Source organism: Cyprinodon tularosa, unplaced genomic scaffold (genome assembly GCF_016077235.1).
Source record: "Cyprinodon tularosa strain WSP-4 unplaced genomic scaffold, ASM1607723v1 ctg2, whole genome shotgun sequence".
Classification (NCBI taxonomy): domain Eukaryota; kingdom Metazoa; phylum Chordata; class Actinopteri; order Cyprinodontiformes; family Cyprinodontidae; genus Cyprinodon; species Cyprinodon tularosa.
This window is the reverse complement of record NW_024038733.1, coordinates 537,278-549,859: the sequence shown is the minus strand read 5'-3', so window position 1 is coordinate 549,859 and position 12,582 is coordinate 537,278. Positions and strand designations below refer to the sequence as shown.

Sequence of the window (12,582 nt, the reverse complement as noted above, 5' to 3'; positions counted from 1 at the left end):
ATAATTAGCTTCTCCCAGTTTGGCGCTCTCTTATGGCCGCTGTTCACACAGCTGTGGTGCTGAAAATCTGCCACAGCTTCTTTCATCTTTGTTTTTTGTTACTCAAGTAATTGTCATGGAGATGATGATCACTGCTAAGAAAAATAAGAAAAAAAATGTAGTCTTCTTGTTTGTTCTTATGCAATCATTGAGCCACTTTAAAACAAACCAATATTTTAAAGTTTATTTTTTATACGGTAAAAAGTGCAAATATCAACTCATAAAAAACGTGTGTCACGGGGTGACATTGCCTTCAGAAATTATACTATCTATTTATCGGTTGCAGCAACTGAAATGATCTAGGTACCAGAAGCAACTCCAGCATATAGGTGATGGGTCCCATCTCTTTATTTCTCATAGAGAAGGTCCTGTTTCTTCTCCTCTCCATGCATCTGCTCCACATATCTACCATACCAGATTGCTGCAAAGCAGAATGTTTGTAGCATTCTGTCTAAATTTACAGGATGACAGTAAGTCAAAGGATAAGGATAAAAGCAACACAGCCTGGGCTTTCCTGAACTTTGGAGACACATGACCTTTCCGAAAGAGAAAACTTCAACAGAGTTTACTGGCAAAGGTGAGAAAAGAGTTACCAGCTGAAAGAGTTGGGTTTTTGATCATTAGTATACTGCCGTTTAAAGCAAGGTTATATACATATATATATATATATATATATATATATATATATATATATATATATATATATATATATATATATATATATATATATATATATATATATATATATATAGAGCTTGAATAATATTATGTAATCACCATAGGTTTTGCCTTCCACACATTAATGGATATCTACATGTAAGGGATGCTTGGTGCTCTTGAAGGTTTTTTTTGTTGTTTCCTTTGGTTGTCTGTAGTCTTCTTTTTGCTGTTCTTACATTATGTTTTCTATCTCGTCTCACACAGGTGTGGAAGCAGACTTCTAGGAGTGACTGTAAATCTTCTGTGTTGTCTGTTTTTGCGGTTTTGTTTTATTTAATTTCTTTTGATGCACTCTTTCCTGTCTCTCTCTCCACTTTCTCATCTCCCTTTCCATCTCAGTGCCTGTTGTATATGATCCCGAAACAATTTACAATGAAATCATATGCAAGTGAAACCTTATGGCAACAGTCATAATCATCTGCTTAGCATATATATATATATATATATATATATATATATATATATATATATATATATATATATATATATATATATATATATATATATATATATATATATATATATATATATGTATATATATATATATATATATATATATATATGTATATATATATATATATATATATATATATATATATAAACAGTTTTCTCGCCCCTCGTGGGGTGGTATGTGTCATCCTCAAGCTCGGGTCCTCTACCACAATATATATATATATATATATATATATATATATATATATATATATATATATATATATATATATATATATATATATATATATTGATTTCTGATTAAGAAAATAATGTATTAAAATGTTGATTTACTAAATGTTTTATTCACCTGCTAAATCTGCATTGAGAATTGGTTTGAGTACATTCTAATTGCTCTAAATTAGTTCAAAGCTAATTTTAACTAATTTCAAATTTTCTAAATGTCCAGTATACTTTGACATAAAGTAAAGGAGAGGCTGTAAACACAAAGAGAACAGCTGCAGGGCTGAAAAAAATACTTTCGTAGATCTATGTAGCAAACACTGGTGTCAAAGTCATGAAATTTGACTGTTTTATTCTCTTGGCAGGGCATTGCATACAGATAGATGACCTGAACATATGGGCTGCTCACTGTATAATTTAGCTGGAGGCTGTTTTTGCAGGTGCAGCTAAGGGGGACATCACGTATGTTAAGATACTGGAGTAAAGGCAAGCTCTCAAGAGCATCTACAGAAATGCTCTGCATCACATTCCAATTTAGCGGAAGAATGCATAACTGTGTAAGATTCACCTCTGTAGAGAAGTCAAACACTTCAGATAAACTTAAGTTCACAAACATAAAATCCATATCAAATGTTGATATCATGGCATCATTTTAGGGACCATGGCTTTTTGTGTACATAGTTTAGTTTAGTTTAGTTTTAGTAGTTTAATTAAGGGCTTTTAGCTGAAATATGTTTGACTTGGAGTTGAAGGATCATTGTTAATAAATTATTACACTTTGAAAGAAAGTTGTGGTTTGTATCTATGTTTGCAAAGTTAACTGTTTGATCATGATTTTAGCCTGAATCACACTTTAATTTGTTGTCATATGATAGTCCAAAATTAATCTGATTAGGAAACACACTTACCAACCCCCCAGGGTGGGCATTGAAAGCAAAGTTATTGCATACAATTGTCAATGTTTCCCCCAATTGTTGTGAAATACAAAATACTTCATGTATCACTGATATGTAATCATGAAATGAGAAAGTAGTTCACGGTAAAATGCTCCTTGGACTAGCTACTTTAGCACAGACATACATGGATCGATTTTCTGGTAATGATTTATTTTGCCAACACAAAAATCATCTGCTGGAACCGTACAAGTGAAACACCAGAAAAAAAAAAAAATTCTCAACACAGTGTTTGTGTTTTTGCTGGTGTTGAATCAGGAAGTCCATCAGTGTAATGTTATTAAACGTACCAGAAATTACTTATTGTATCTTAAATTAAAACACCGCTTTAATGCATGTTGATAGCTTTCAGAAAACTTTTAAGAAACTAGATAGTGATGCATGAGAGATGTACATCTATACGATATAAAAAACTATAATGAAAGACATACAGCAAATACATGCTTATCCTTTTTATCTTTACGTACGTATTTTTTGGATGATTTTATAGGAATTCTCTATAGATACATTTTTTTATTTATTTAAATATATATTAAACATTATAAAGTAAACTGTATCCAGCTACTGAAGAATGAACTGAAAACAATGAAATACAGTGTGTACACGACAGCTTAAATAACTCAGCAGAGCCTGCATGCAGCCATTAAAGGTCAAACAATTTACAGTGAATATCACATGTACTAAATATTCTACAGGACAAAGACAAGATCATAAATCACACTAAGTTCAATGCACTGCATGTGCAAGTCTGCACTACAGTATATGCTCCTGCATAAAATATTATAGGGTGTCTTTATGTTAGAAGACATAAGTATTTTATTTATTTTCATTTCAACATATGCACCAACAAAGAGATATGACGTATCCGACCTCGCTCTAGGTTTTCTTTTCTAATTGTTGCTCTGAGTTATGCCTCCCTTGATATTTTCAGTAGCTGCTTTACCATATTCATATTTCTTTCTTGTTCGCAGCTCAGGAGACATTTATGGTGATTATGTTAGTTTAACTGCAACACGATAAAGTTGTAAAAACACTCATCCATGCTCTCACTTAACACTCTAAATGTGTGTTTACCGTCTAAAACGAAACATCTACCTTCTCTGCTGCTCATGTTAAAAGGAAACCCTGCCATCCGTCCCACTAAACGATGCCAGATTATATGATATTAAAATACTAGCTGGAAATTGTCACCTTCTCTTGAAAATTAAATCAGAGGCATAATCCAGTCTTTTAGTCTGTAATTTATTAAGCACAGACCAGCTCAGCTGGCTGCGGCCGATTCCCAAGCTTGATTATAATGTTGTACTTATTAATGCACGATTGACCTATTTAAGTAACAGCAGACTTTTATGATTCGCTATTCCTTAAAATTATGTATTTGTTGCTCTCATATGCTTCTTTTTTTCTCTTTCTAGCATATTTTGTCACTCTTAAAAATAACTTTCCACTGCTTTCCTGTTGCGATGCAGCCTCTGCTACTGTCTTTGCTGAGCTGGCTGTACCTGCTATGACTTTGACAAAGTAGTCTCCAGGCACATAGTTTTTATTGTGTAATGTGTGTGTATATATATATATATATATATATATATATATATATATATATATATATATATATATATATATATATATATATATATATATATATATATATATGTATGTATGTAGGTGTGTATGTCTGTGTGTGTGCGCATTGCAGAAGCTTCAGTCAGCTTATGTGTTGCGTTGAATTTATTTGCCCCAGACATTACCTTACCTTACTGCATCAGCCGCATTCACTGCTCTGCCCTATCCTGCTTTATCCTTTCACTTCTCTCATGTGTTTCTTCCTTGCTCACCTTGTGTTTGCCTGCATGACGCCTCCACCTCTCATCGTCCCTCCCACCTCCCCTCTCTCCTGCCTTTCAGTCCCCTCCCTCACAGTTGCACCTTCCTCCTCCCCTCATTGATAGTGAAGCATATGTGACTGGAATGCAGAGGAGCTAATCATTATTCCACGAGCAAAGCGTAGAACTCGGGCAGAATGTCAATCCCCCCCACCTCCTCCTTTGGTCTACTTCTTCCCTTTACTTCCCCTCCTTTTCATGCTTACCAAGCAATAGTTAACAACAGAACTGCATTTGTGTTCAACAAACATAAAATTAAGGAAATACAAACATGCATTAGTGATGGCAGACACTGGGCTTTTAACACCTGCTCCTCAGTGTATGTGTAATGGCTGAGTTAGGGTCACATTTATTCAGTGGATGGGGTTTTAAGTGTGCATGCGTCTGTGTGTATATTAGTTAGTTGTTATGTAAAAGTGCTGCACATCAATTTGTCAAGAGCAAAGTGGTGTGGGATGGAGATGAGAGAGAGAGACAGCTGTTGAATGCATATTTAGAGAGTGGAGAACAGAGAGTGACAGCAGAATTTCACTGGATTCACTAAGGCCTAACAGCCATTAATTGTAAAAGCGAACGTCTTTATTCCATTAATGGAAGTTATATTGTTCAATATTAAATTCATTCTCTGTAAAATGCTTATCTAATAGATTCAGTCACAATTTAATATAAATTGGAGTTTTATTGACCTTAAAGTGTTTTTTATTATTTGTGAGATAGATAGACATACATGAGTGCATAGCTGTGAAGATAAAGACAATGTTTAGCTTTTAAAGAGCATTAGTGGACTGATAAATGAAGGCCAAGAAACACCACACACACTACACAGGTCAGGAAAAAGCAATGTTGCAGTGAAAACAGAACAAATCAAGTTCAACTCACAGGTAATTCAAGGAAAGCATTAATCAGAGGAGCAAACAAGCTAACCCATCACTATTCTGGAGGAGCTGCAGAAATCCACAGCTCAGGTGAAAAACTCTGGCGACGACTAATACTGGTTTATAGCTTTTTGGAACAGTCTTGACAAACAAGCATATTTGCAAAATTCATTTTAAAGCCAAACCCTTGTCCTTGGGGACCATTGTACTTCATGTTTCAGATGTGTTCCTGCTTCAGCCCGTCAGATTCAAATGATTGTGTTAACACATTAGAATGTCATGAAGTTAAGCCTCTCTCCAATTGTGCTGACCTGGGAAATGCCATTCATGCTTTTATCACTGGATTCAGTTATTATTATGTTGTCTATATCTCTAAGCCTAAATCACCTTAAGCTTGTTTAAAACACAACTAGAAAACTCCCAGTGTCGTACATTATTGCAATTTTATAATTAACATCGGCTCCAAGTTCATTAAAAACATTTTTTCAATCTGTCTTTAGCCTCATGCGTCCTTATCCATATGAATTTCTAAGTGTTTGTGTGAGTGGAATGTCACTGAGATCTTCCAGTCAGCTTACATATTTCAAGCACGGAGCTGCAATGCTAAAATGACTCTTGACAGCCACACATTAGAACCAGCTTCCTTTGGACCATGATGCTATCGCCCAACCTGGGTCTTTTTAAAACCCAGTTAAAGACCTCTTTAGAAAGAGCTTCATTTTTTAAATTTTTTTTTTATTTTGGATCTTTAAAGTTAGGGGTTACGGTTAGCCAATAAAAGAATGCAATGTAAATATATGTGTGTGTTTTAATGACTGAGTCCCACCGCATCCTAGATAATTTTAATAATGAATTCTAAAGGCCACGTATTTCCTCCCCTTGAGAGTTATGTACTTCTTTTATTCGATCCATAACATAAAATTCCTACAATACACATAAGTTTGTGGTTTAATGTGAAAAACATATTTGATTTATATAAAACCTTTAGAAAGGCAGAATTTAAAAGAAGAAGTAGAGAAAAATTAGTCTAAGGGAGAATTAGACCTCGAACAAACACACCCTGGTGCTGCAGGCCGTGTGTCAGCGTGTTTGATGGAATGGGAGAGACAGCCCATGGAGATTCCTCCCGACTCCCTGAAAACTGCAGCTGAGGGTCACAGCCGGGGGTAAGGCTGCGTTCGGCACCCTTCAAAGCCCTACAGACATAAGCAATCCATGTGCGTATTCCAAAAAAATGTATTTTGAACCTACGAACTGAGCATTTGAGCAACAGATGCATCCCACTGTCCACACGGACACACCACATAGCCTGCGTAACCTTAGGGAAACGCTTGCGTGACATGGCTGCAGTCTAATAGGATCAAGCATGAGTGAGTAATAGGTGATCCAGCAATGTCCGCCCACTGGACACAGACATCTTGAGATGCGCATTATTTTACGAGATGCAAAGTGAATAGGTGAAAACATGATGATGATGAATAGTGTGGGGGCGGAGGCCATTTGAAAGCAAAATAGAGGAGACAGCTCAGCATTGTCACATGCTATTTTTGCTTCCTCGTTTGATTAGGCGACAGCTTGGTGGACAAACCAGTTTTGATTTTTCCAAAGGCTCCCATCTCCGGCTGGAGACACACAGAAGCCACACCATGCCGCTCTGCGTTCAAATAATGAATGGGAGTTGATTACTAATAGATTCTAGTGCTGGTCTGACAATTTGATTGGACGTTATGACTTATTATCTCTTTAAAGCATAACTCACAAATGCAGTTGTTAGCCAAGAGAGTGTTGACTCTAGCAATTAAAAAGCCACCTCATGTGCAGTGACAAAATCAATGATTCAACACGCTGTGGTGGGTTTAATAGCTTTAGAGGACACAAAGAGCTCAGGGGGTTTAAGGTTAAGGAAAAGATCTATATCGAAAACATAACTCGGACTGGGCAGAGAGCCTCGGATCCCGCTGCAGCTATGGGGACTGGAAATGCCGGGTGATGAAGGTGGGAAATGGAACAACGCATAGTGTGAGCAGCGTCACTGCAGGCTGCTGTCTACTTGCTGTTGGTGCATGCTGTTGTGAAGCTGTGCCTTATATGACTTTACATTATAAACACTGCAAAGGGTGTCAGCTTCATTCAACGGTGTCCTGCATTAAGTGTCAGAGCGCTCTGGTGAGAGGAGTAATGATGCTATGGGCGCGTATAAAACTATGGCATGTATGCACAATGCAAAGCAAGAGTTCAAATGACACAGTTCAAAATTCATTGCAACCCGTCCTGCTGTGTTTTCATTATTACAATCATTGGAGCTGACATTATCATTTTGCATTTTCATTAAAACAGTTTCCCCTATTTCAGTAATATGAAAACATTTTTATTCTCCATCAGGGGATCTGCAACGCCCTCTTAAAAAATAACAAACCGGTTTCTCTGAAAAGTGATTAATTTTTCCAGTTTGTTTAAGAACTTATTTATTTGCTTTTTGCTGTTAAATGATTATGCAGTTTATGTCAAACAGATACATTTTTGTTACTCAGGAGTTTGCCAATAAAATGCCTGCAACTTTTGAAGATTTTCTGTCATATTTTTTTAAGGCTAACAACAGTGACATACATCAGTTCTGCTGTTGAGAAAGTAGCTCCTTAGCATGTTACTGCCACTACCATGCCTCACAGTACAATGTCCACTATACCACCCCAAACATTTCTTTTCATTGCTGCCAAAAGTCAAATTTGTCTTATTTTACTTTATTCAGTAGCTGTACGATTACTAACTGTCATTATTGGATTTAGATCCAGGCTGAGGGAGTTGGCTTTGGATCAGGGACTTCTGTCTTGGTCACCAACTTTCCCCTCCATATTGGTGTAAAACACCCTTTTTTATGGGCTGGACACCATATTTTTTCGCAAGTGCCAGTTCAAAGAAAGCTGGAGCCTTGGGCTGCTGTACATCCTAACAGGTCTTTCTTAATCAGATGTGCTCCTCCAGAGCTTGGCAGCATACAGAAAGGTTGTACCTCTATAAAGCTAAGTACAATGTTGATATAGAGTCTCAAAATGTGTAGAGATCTCCAAAAGTCTTTTCCATCTTAATTAAATCTTTAATTTCTTCCTTTAGCCACTTAAGCTTCCGCTTAGTCTGTGTATTGCTCTGGTTATTGACTGTTGTCATATGAGTGCTTTTTATGTTTGGGGTGAGCTATACATGCAGTACACCGACTTAATTATTTAGATCCACCACTGTGGTATGATTTGAATGAACTTACTAAATATTAAGCCCAAAATATAATTGTTTCTAAACTCAATTGCTGTTGAATGCTGCGAACATCTAAAAAACAAAGTTTGAAAGCGTTAATCCTTTGTCAAAACCTGCAAATACTCGTCACTCCGTAGGTCTATGTATATATTTTCAGACTGAAAATACAATAAAATTTTTAAAGAGAGGTAACATTGTTGTGTGCATTTTAGTCACTAATATCTGTGGATCCTGGCTGTAAAGTCTGTTGTGGCTGTTATAAAACATAATTATAGGTGTTAATTTTGTCACATTGCAACTGACCACTGAAGGATTATTCTATTCTATTCTATTCTATTCTATTCTATTCTATTCTATTCTATTCTATTCTATTCTATTCTATTCTATTTTATTCATCTTAACTAATATATTATATAATCTTCAGAGCCATCAGAATCAAGTTTTTTTCATATTTTAGAATGCAAAGAAACTCCAAAATGTGAATAGTACCTAATGTCAGAACAAATATGCTGGTAGTATCAAAACATGACTTTAAATCTAAGTGAACCAGGGGTATAAATACCTCTGGGTTTTACTGTTAAGATTTGTGAAGCTGTAAGAGTGCTCTCATTGATTCACTCTGTGTGCGTAGATCGGCTATGAGGCGAGTCGTGTGGTGGTTTGATGGTGTTTGTCACCCCGAGCATGGAGCCACGTCAAACTTTGTTAGCCCAGTTCATCCTGGCCGAGGTTGTAACGCAGCTCCCTGATTTCCTCCTATCAACGATACGCTAGATGTGTGGAGATGCCTCAGATGTGGGTTGTCTCTTTATGAGCAGTTATGCCCTTGTTTCAAACGCCTTATCAGATGAACTGACAGAAAGAAGAAAGGATGAGGAGAGGGGGGGCAAATATTCATCTTATAGAAAAATACCTTGGAGGGAGAGAGAAAAGAGGAGTAAAGGAGTGGGTGTTGGGAAAGAGAAAAGAGGGAGAGGGAAGCGTGTGTGTGTGAGAGTGAGAGAGCTGATTAGATTGGAGAGAGCCAAGGAGGTATGGCTGTACTATTGAGCAGAGAGGGAGCGTGACTGAGTGAACGCAGAATCACAGCAAAGTCCTCAAGACGGCGGATGGACTGGACCTAAATCAACAAACTGACAAAGAAAATCTGGATGGATACCATGTATAAAGGATGAAGTATTTGCCTTAATGAGCGAGTATCTCTGCATCAGTGTTGCAAGGAATCCACCGGGAGAAAAAGGAAGGAAAAAAAATCAAAAACGGACAACTCGTTTCTCTCTCTTGGAAGGAGAGCTGTGAGCCGGAACAGAGTCAACGGTGGGACTCAGAGGGATTTTAAATATACTCTCAGTAAGTACGGACACAGGCAGGGAAGGAGCGTGTTTGAATGAATGTTTCAGGCTGCTTCTGATGGCTTTTTTTTCATCAAGATACCAGATAAAATGAAAAAAAGGGGGAAGCACACCAATGATTTTTCTGTTGTGACATGCAGTGTCAAATAGTATTTTTCCCCCTTTGATTTGAACAAGCAGCCCAGACTTGACTGTGCGTTTGTGCCTCTTCCTCAGTGCCGGGGTGTGTGTGAGTCAGTGTGTGTAAGCTGATAATAGCAGCTCCATTGGTATTCAGCGGAGGGAGCTCCAGGATCTCGCTGCGCCTTTTCCCCAGGATGGGATCACAGAGCAGGGATTGTGCTTGCCTGAGGAGAGCCCACTGAAATGGGTGAGTGTCTCTCCCCTTCCCCCTCATCCTCTCCACCTCCATCACTCCATCCTCATCATTCTTAAATGTATTACATCTCACCAGTTAACTCATCTACCTCTCATTATAGTTTTTATTTACAACCTTTATTTTTTTTGTACTTCTTAGGGGCTCCCTCTGTTTTTCCTGTGTCTCACCCACTCACCCTGCCGCTGCCCCACCTGTTTCCCCTCCATCTCCTCCCATCCCTACACCCCTCCATAATTCCCAAAACAGAACTGTCCAGTCTGATGGATTTGGTTAAAATTGCTCTGGCTCACTTCATTTTTGCCCTTGCCCCCATCCATACCACTCCACCACCACTACCGGCATTCCCTCTTTACCGCTCTCCCTCCTCGGCGGTGTCTCCCCTCCCCCCCTCTTCCTCTCTCTTCCAGCTCTTCTCCACATTCTGTTTGAATTCAGGCTCAGCAGAGATGTTAGAGTCTATCCTGACACAGCCAATCAGCAGTGATTGCTGTGTGTGTGTATGAGAGGATTGCTGTTTCTGTGCATGTGTCAATCACCCTTTTTTTGGTCCTTATTTTTGGTGTTTGCCTGGATCTCTGTCAGCCTCAGGGTTTTGGCCCAAACAAACAAAAGGTTATGAGGTAGATCAGTGTAATTAATTGCCTGCAGGATGACAGATGTGACACATGGCCCACCCCTTCTCATTTCTTTGAACTTCACACTGATATACCTTCTGCACACCAATTCACACCCATCTAAATCTCTTCACACCTGCAATGACATGGCATGCAAATGTTCCCAGCGGAGGGACACACAACAGCGGACACTGAGCTCTGACCTAACTAAGTGTGTAGGAGCAGTCAGACTCCCGTCCTAAACGCTCCTCGGAGAATACGGTGTCAGAGGAGAGCCATATCTATCCACAGAGTCGTATTGATTGCAGCTGATAAACTGAAAAGCCTGTGATGCTTTATTGCAAATGAACCTTTGCCTTATTGTGCTCTGTCGAGAGATGCCAGTTTAATGAGTTCGTGAAAGAGCTAATATAACAACTGCATGGATAAGCATTTTTTAATGTTTCTTTTTTGAATTAAAGAGGAAACCTATTAGAAAACTGTGAGCAGAGGGAGTTTTTCTCTGATTTTAATTTTTCATATTCAACAGGTGCTAACTGTTGCATAGTAACAGGGAGACAAGACAACCTGTTCAGTAAGATATGACACCTTGGTGCTATTTTTAAATCATGCTAATTGTCTTTTCTGTTTAACCAAAGATGGTGTGATTTAAAAAAGTAAAAAAAATGAAGGTAAGGAAAGGAAACAGCAGGAATCTAAGTCTCTTTATATTAAAACCAGAATTAGATTTGCACCTGTGCGCAACCTGTCTTTTTAGAATAATCACTACCTTGAGGAGGAAGATTAATGGATAGTGGCATTTTTTCATGAAAAATAAGGTGACAGTTGCCCAGGGTGGTTGGAGAAGGGGAGTCTGTGAGAAAGCTTGAGTGGATGGCTGATGCACATTCCCCAGTTATAAAAAAAAGGATTTAAAAAGTGAGCGTTTTGTCACTCAGTGGTGCCCTGCATGATTGATTGTTTGATTTGAAGGGAAGAGGACTTCACAAAGTAGGCATTCAGAGAAGAAACAAAAATGAATATGTCAAATAAGGAGGACTTTAAAGTGTTTATCACATTTTAAGACAAGAACAATGGGAAACTAAGTAAGTAATGCTATCTTACATCAGGAGTCATCAAATGCAGCCCATGAAGCAGTGCTTTTGTTTTAAATTTGTAAAGCAGCCTGCAATCTAAAAGAGGTTGACTATGGAAATATTTCCCTTAATTAAATATTAGTTTGTAAAAATCTGCCTTCTGATGTTAACGACATTGAATTGATTTTACTACCATCCATCCATCCATCCATCCATCCGTCCATCCATCCATCCGTCCATCCATCCATCCATTTATCTCCAGCAGCCAATGAGTAAAAGGCAGGGTAAACCCTGGACAGATTACCAGTCTATCACAGGGCATCTTTGCATTAATGCACAGATATTTTAAATGATCATATTATTCACATAAAAGTGTTGTCTTTAGCATCCATACAGTCTAACCTGACCAACATACTTTGTTTTACTTTTGCTGAAAATCAGCAGCAAAATTTTTCTTGATTCAAACAGAAGTTCACTTAGGTATAGAACTAATAATCAGGATTTCTGTGCACTGAAATTCTACAGACTTTTCTGTAATTTAAAGTCCTTTCAATAAGGTTAGTAAGCTTCTAGTCATATTATAAATCTTTTACTTTTTTAGTGCTTTTCTCCCTTTCACTAAAAGCATCAAAACTCAAAACTCCCACCATGCATCATCAATCAGCATATGCTCTGATGCACTTACTTTGATGTGAATAGAAATCTGATATAGGTGAGAGACATGCAATTTAAAGCACACATTGGTATAACCTTGTAATTTTTTTTTA

General features: G+C 37.7%; 1 protein-coding gene across 6 annotated transcripts in view; it reads left to right on the top strand.

Moving 5' to 3' along the window:
- Positions 1 to 9,303: 9,303 nt before the first annotated feature.
- Positions 9,304 to 12,582, top strand: part of grik5 (glutamate receptor, ionotropic, kainate 5) — a 157,605-nt gene continuing 154,326 nt past the window's right edge. For 3 of the 6 annotated variants that reach the window (XM_038284389.1, XM_038284391.1, XM_038284390.1), the window contains exons 1-2: positions 9,306 to 9,744; positions 9,963 to 10,116. The gene's annotated coding sequence lies outside the window, so the exon portion shown is untranslated. Of the gene's footprint in view, positions 9,745 to 9,962; positions 10,117 to 12,582 lie in introns of all 6 variants that reach the window. The other 3 variants (XM_038284387.1, XM_038284392.1, XM_038284388.1) reach the window with 3 other exon arrangements.